The sequence below is a fragment of the Balaenoptera ricei genome, chromosome 10, assembly GCF_028023285.1.
Source record: "Balaenoptera ricei isolate mBalRic1 chromosome 10, mBalRic1.hap2, whole genome shotgun sequence".
Lineage (NCBI taxonomy): Eukaryota > Metazoa > Chordata > Mammalia > Artiodactyla > Balaenopteridae > Balaenoptera > Balaenoptera ricei.
In genome coordinates, this window is record NC_082648.1 from 86,599,666 (window position 1) to 86,606,044 (window position 6,379).

Sequence of the window (6,379 nt, forward strand, 5' to 3'; positions counted from 1 at the left end):
TTATCTTGAATTTTGTGTTAATCATTGGACCCTCCCATTTTCTAAGTTTTGTTACCGCATGTATGTGCCCTGAGACAACTCTGCTTAGTTCTGTTTGTGTTTGGGTAGTATAGAAAGTTGTACCATATTCTATGTAGTACTCTGTCACTCGCTTTTTTTTTTTAAAACCATTCTTTTTTTTTTTTTTAATCAGACATCAGTTTTATACACATCACTTTATACATGTCAATCCCAATCGCCCAATTCAGCACACCACCATCCCCACCCCACCGCAGTTTTCCCCCCTTGGTGTCCATACGTTTGTTCTCTACATCTGTGTCTCAACTTCTGCCCTGCAAACCGGCTCATCTGTACCATTTTTCTAGGTTCCACATACATGCGTTAATATACGATATTTGTTTTTCTCTTTCTGACTTACTTCACTCTGTATGACAGTCTCTAGATCCATCCACGTCTCAACAAATGACTCAATTTCGTTCCTTTTTATGGCTGTGTCACTCGCTTTTTAAACTTAACATTACGTCACTAAGAGAATCTAGATGATTACACGTAGCCATAGTTCTTTCATTTTCACTGCTGCAAAATATCCCATTGTGCCTCTATTCCACCATTTATTCATTTATTTTCTTGTCTGTGGACATGTGGGTTATTTTCAGATTACAGCCTATATAAACAATGATACTATGAATATTCTAATCTCCTGCATATATGCTAAAGTTTTTACAGAGTATCTGGGTGTGAAGTTGCTCGGTCATAGGCTAGATGATGTAAAGCCAAATTGGTTTCAAATTTATACTCCCACCAACAGTGAGTTCCCATTGTTCAATGCACTCATCATCACTTGGTATAGTCAGATTTCTTAATTTTGCCATTCTAGTGGGTGTAAAATGATATTTCTTTAGGGTCTGCTTTTGTATTTCTCCAGTCACTCATAAGATTAAGCTCTTGTTATGCTTATTGGCCATTTGCATTTCCTTTTCCTTAAAATATCTATTTGGGTTTCTTGCTCATTTTTCAATTGGGTTATGTGTTTCTTATTGACTTGTAGCTCTTTATATATGGGGGCAGTGTTAATATTTATGACTGCTTTCTGTATCTTTTTAAAGGAATTTATTTTTATCCTGAAGTCATAAAAATACAAAAGTTTTAAGGTTTTATTTTTCATTTTTAAGCCTTTGTTCATCTAGAATTTATTTTTGTGCCTGGTGACAGGTAGGGTCCAATTACTTCCCGCCCCGCCCCTCACTGTGGAAACCAGTTGATTGAATAGTGCATGCTTTCCCTTTAACAGCTACGTCATCTGTCATGTTTCTGTATGTTCTTGAGTCTGCTTCCCCAGCCTGTTCCACTGGTCAGTTTGCCTATTCCTGTGCCAAAGTCAGTTTTCATCATTCCAGCTTTATTAAAGGTTTGGCATCTAAGAGGGCAAGCCACATCTTATTTTTTCTTCAGGAGTATCCTGTGTATTCTTAAACTTTTGCTTTTCTAGTAAATTTTAGAATCAGTTTTCCAAGTTCCAGGAAAACAAAACAAAACAAAACAACCTACTGGATTTTAATTGGAATGGCAATAAATCTATACATCAATCTGGAGAGAACTGAGTCTTCCGATTCTTGAATGTAGCATATTTTCCATTTATTTAGAACTTCTTTAATATAATTCAATAAAGTTAAACTTTTTTCTCTGTGTAGAGTTTGCACTTTTATTAGATTTATTTATAAATAACTTATATTTTGTCTCTATTTTGTTCAAATTGTTATATAATTTTGTTCTAATTGGTATATAAATATCCAATTGATTTCTGATATGGGTCTTATTTCTTTTTAAATCCACATTTTAAAAGTTTATTTATCTGTTTATACACAACATTGTTCCAGAAAGGGTTTAAGGTGGCCTAAAAGACTCCATAAAATACACCAAGGAATTAGTAACAGAAGAACCAGGAATGAAGCCTATGCAAAATGCTTATATAATCCTACTCGTTTACTCTAGGTGGACCGCAAATTTGGCTCTAAGTTTTTAGCAGGCAGTCAGAAAAGGAAACTTAGTTACATCATTTACAGTGTTCGTAAAGCAAAAACAAGCCAGTTACCCAAGCGAAGCACTGTTATTCCTAATATTAAGACCAGAAAGAAATTTCTCTTGAGAGGCTTCATAAAGAGGTCAGTGTATGATGTAATTAATAATCAGTGTTCGCAGTAGCAACCTAATGGGAGACACAAAGATGAATGCACAGGGCTCTTTCTTCAATACAGGCAGATAACATCACATCAACTTGAAAATCAGGAACAGCAATTTTATCATGAGTTTGGGGGTTGATGAGGGGAACACAATATGATATGGTCAAGGTACTCAGCTCTTTGCTTTGCTCAACAAAACCAAAGATACATTTTGGAACAACAGAGTTGAATCCAGTACCCAGAATGACTCCTGAGAAGTCCTGAAACCCTTAAAAAATTCTATGCAACATTTTCTGAATAGGTGCGTTTATTCTTCTTGCCAGAGAAAACATAGTTTATCAGATACACTGTACTCAGCGTACCCAGGTGATACACATAAATTAGGAACCATTTCTTTAGACAATCTAGAGAATTAGACTACAAATCATTCATGCTATTCAGATACTTATGTTTTCTTCTTATAGCCTAGCTTATTTTTCCTCTGCAAAAAGAACCTTTTTTGTTTCCATGTGGTGCCACGGCTTGGGTGAAGGTTTCAGGGTGGTTAAAAAGTTGCCTCCTGGCTGGAGGAAGGGGCTCGGGCAGAGATCTCGAGGCGGGGGAAGGCAGGGGGGTCTCGCAGAGGCCGCAGGGCTCTGGAGGCTCCTAGCCGCGCGGACAGGAGAGCCTTTCGAAGAGATACTCGCCCAGTTCGGCCTCGGGGCCCGGCCAGACTGCGCAGGTCGGTCAGGTGCACGCCCATCTTCTTGAGGAGCTTCTTGATGAGCTCCTCCTGCAGGAAGCGGCTCTCCAGCAACTCGCAGAGCTGGGCGCCTGCGCTCGCAGAACCCGGGGCCTGCAGATCTAAGAGCGTCCGGTCCAGGCTCCTCTCCAGGGCCGTGGCGGCCTCCATGGCGCCCCACTCCTCCCGGGACAGCTCCTGCCCGTCCTGGAGCGGGGCGCGGCCGCCCCACTGCTTCCGCATCTTCAAGAGAGAAGCTGGGCGCCCTTGCGCTTCTCCACAGCCAACTCCCGGAAGAAGCGGCCCACGCCCTCCAGAGCCACCTCAACGCCTTCGAAGTAGAAGCTCAGAGAGAGGTAAGGGGACGAGGCCCGAGGTGCCGGTTGATCAGGCGGCTGACGGCGGCCTCCACCTCGGTGGAAGAACTCTGCTGGATTGGGGTGAGTCAGCAGTGAGGAGGCCTTCTCCGTAAAGTGTGCTGTGAGGATGCGCCCGGAAGCAGGGACCTGGGTCTTATTCTTCTCTCCAGCAACTTGCTAAACACTTTTATTACTTCCAATAATTTGTCTGTAGAGCCTGGGATCTTATAATAATATCATCTGTGAATAGTGACATTCTCGTTTCTTTATAGTTCGTAGGCTTTTTTTCATTTTCTGCCTGCACTGATTAGGATTTTTAGTACGAAGACGAATAAAAGCATGGATACTAGACATTCTTCCTAATTTTAAAGGGCATGTTTCTAAAGTTTCTGTTAACAGCGAGGATACTGAAACCGTGGGTTAAATCCATTTCACCTGCCGTCACTAATCAAGGTCGTTTTAAGATTTGCCTGACCTCCAAGCTGCACTTAGCCTAGACAATAAGGTGTTTGCCCAAGTTGTTTTCCAGCTGCTATAGTTTGAGCTGAGCTGGGTAAGTCTGGACTGGACCACCCACCCTTCAGCTGGGCATTCCAGAGTGTCTTCTTGGTGACCTTTTGACATCAAAGGGCTAAAAACTCTACCCTCAGAACATGCAGAGGCCTGTTGCCTAGTTACACCTGCTCAGAATGTCAGTTACCACACCTTTTTCCAATCACCTTTCCCCACACTCCCCATGCCTTGGACCGCCCTGCTTCTTTATTCTTTATCCCATAAATACCCCCGAGCCCCTTGCCTTGGGAGGCAGAGCTGGGATTGGTTTTCCTGTCTCCTCGCTTGGCTGTCTTCTGAATAAATACCCTCTTGGCTGCAAACCTCGGCATCTCAGTGTTTCATCTTGCTGGGCCTCAGGCAAGACAAACCTGGTTCGGTAACATATACCATGTGTGTGATTTTGGTAGTTGCCCTTTTTGAAAGCTTAGCTTCTATTTTTAGTTTGCGAAGTTTTTTGTTTGCTTGTTTTATTTTGTTTTTTAAAATCATGAATAAGTGTTGCGTTTTATTAAATTCTTTTCTGTATCTATTGAAATGATCTTTTCTCTTTAATTTGTTAATGTAGTGAAGAAAATGTATATCATCTCCTAATGTGAAACCAAATCTACATTCCTGTGACAAACCCAAGTTGATCACGATGTACTAACTTTTTAAGCACATTGCTGTGTTTGGGTTGTTCAGCTTTTTGTGTCCATTTTCATGACTGAGATTGGCTTGTAATTTTTCCTTAGCCTACTGTCCTTATCTGGTTTGTAATCAAGGCTATGCACATGGCTTGCTCCCTCTTCAAGTCTTTGCTCAAATGTTCATCTCAGTGAGGCCTTCTGTGCCTCCGTTTTTAGATATTGTAATTGTAAACTCTGCACCTTTATTTCTCTTCTTTCCCTAGTCTCCTTCCCCAGCTACCTTTTTCCTACCACTTACTGCTTTCTGTTGTATGTAATTTGATCATTTACTTAACCCCAAATGTTTGAAATTCTTTTGTGAAACTATCTGAACCTAGTGACATCATTGGAGTAGTTCCTTGAAAGTTTTCTTTTTATCTTTATTTTTTTAACATCTTTATTGGAGTATAATTGCTTTACAATGGTGTATTAGTTTCTGCTTTATAACAAAGTGAATCAGCTATACATATATGTATATCCCCATATCTGCTCCCTCTTGCATCTCCCTCCCACCCCTCTAGGTGGTCACAAAGCACCAAGCTGATCTCCCTGTGCTATGTGGCTGCTTCCCACTAGCTATCTATTTTACATTTGGTAGTGTATATATGTCCATGCCACTCTCTCACTTCGTCCCCGTTTACCCTTCCCCCTCCCCGTGTCCTCAAGTCCATTCTCTACGTCTGCGTCTTCATTCCTGTCCTGCCCCTAGGTTCTTCAGAACCTTTTTTTTTTTTTCAGATTCCATATATATGTGTTAGCATAACACAAATAACTCAGTTTTGTTTCTTTTTATGGCTGAGTAATATTCCATTGTATATATGTACCACATCTTCTTTATCCATTCATCTGTCAATGGACACGTAGGTTGCTTCCATGTCCTGGCTATTGTAAATAGTGCTGCAGTGAACATTGTGGTACATGACTCTTTTTGAATTATGTTTTTCTCTGGGTATATGCCCAGTAGTGGGATTGCTGGGTCGTATGGTAGTTCTTTTGATAGTTTTATTGATTTTTAACTTTCTTCTGTAGAAATTGGTCTTTTTAAGCATTTGTCTCTATTGGGGTCAACTATAGTAAAGTGTTTTTTCTAAGGAATCCTCTATTTCATTTAGTTTTATAAACTTACCTGCATAGAGATGTATAAAGTAGTCTCCTTTGATTTTTTAAATTCTTCTGCATTAATAGGTATTTCCCCTATGCCTGTCTCTTCTTTCCTTCCTTCCTTCCTTCGGAGTTGGATTGATTCTCCCCCCTCGCCCCCCAATTTCTAAGCATTTTGTGGACAGGGTTTCTAGTTCAAGAGCACCTTCTGTCAGTATAATGAAGTGCAGTTTTTTTTAAGCAGTAATGGAGTTGGGGTGAGGAGGAGAAGTTGATGTGTCTTGTTTCACTTTTGTTTTTGCAGGATCTTTAAGTTTTCCTCTCTTGTCTTTCTTTCTCGTAGCTCCAAGAGGCACCACTTCTTTTTTTCCCCTAATATTTATATTATTTATTTATATTTATGTGTTTATTTTGGCTGCTCCAGGTCTTAGTTGCGGCATGAAGGATCTTCCTTGCAGCATGCGGGCTTCTTAGTTGCGGCATGAGGGCTTCTTAGTTGCGGCATGAGGGCTTCTTAGTTGCAGCATACAAACTCTCAGTTGCAGCATGCACGTGGGATCTAGTTCTCCAACCAGGGATTGAACCCCGGCCCCCTGCAATGGGAGCACGGAGTCTTACCCACTGGACCACCAGGAAAGTCCCAGGTGCCACCTCTTATCTGATTCTTCTCCAGAAGCAATGTTTCTTTAAGGCTGCCATCACTATTGGTCCTGCTTTCTTTCAAAACCCAGCCAGTACTGTAAACTACCAAGTCCCTGGCCTGTCTTCCTTGTTTTGCTTCTTAGTAGTATTAGATTT

At 41.1% G+C, this 6,379-nt stretch overlaps 1 pseudogene; it reads right to left on the reverse strand.

Moving 5' to 3' along the window:
* Window positions 1-2,724: 2,724 nt before the first annotated feature.
* On the reverse strand, window positions 2,725-5,612 carry LOC132373783 (ferritin light chain-like; annotated as a pseudogene).
* Window positions 5,613-6,379: the final 767 nt, after the last annotated feature.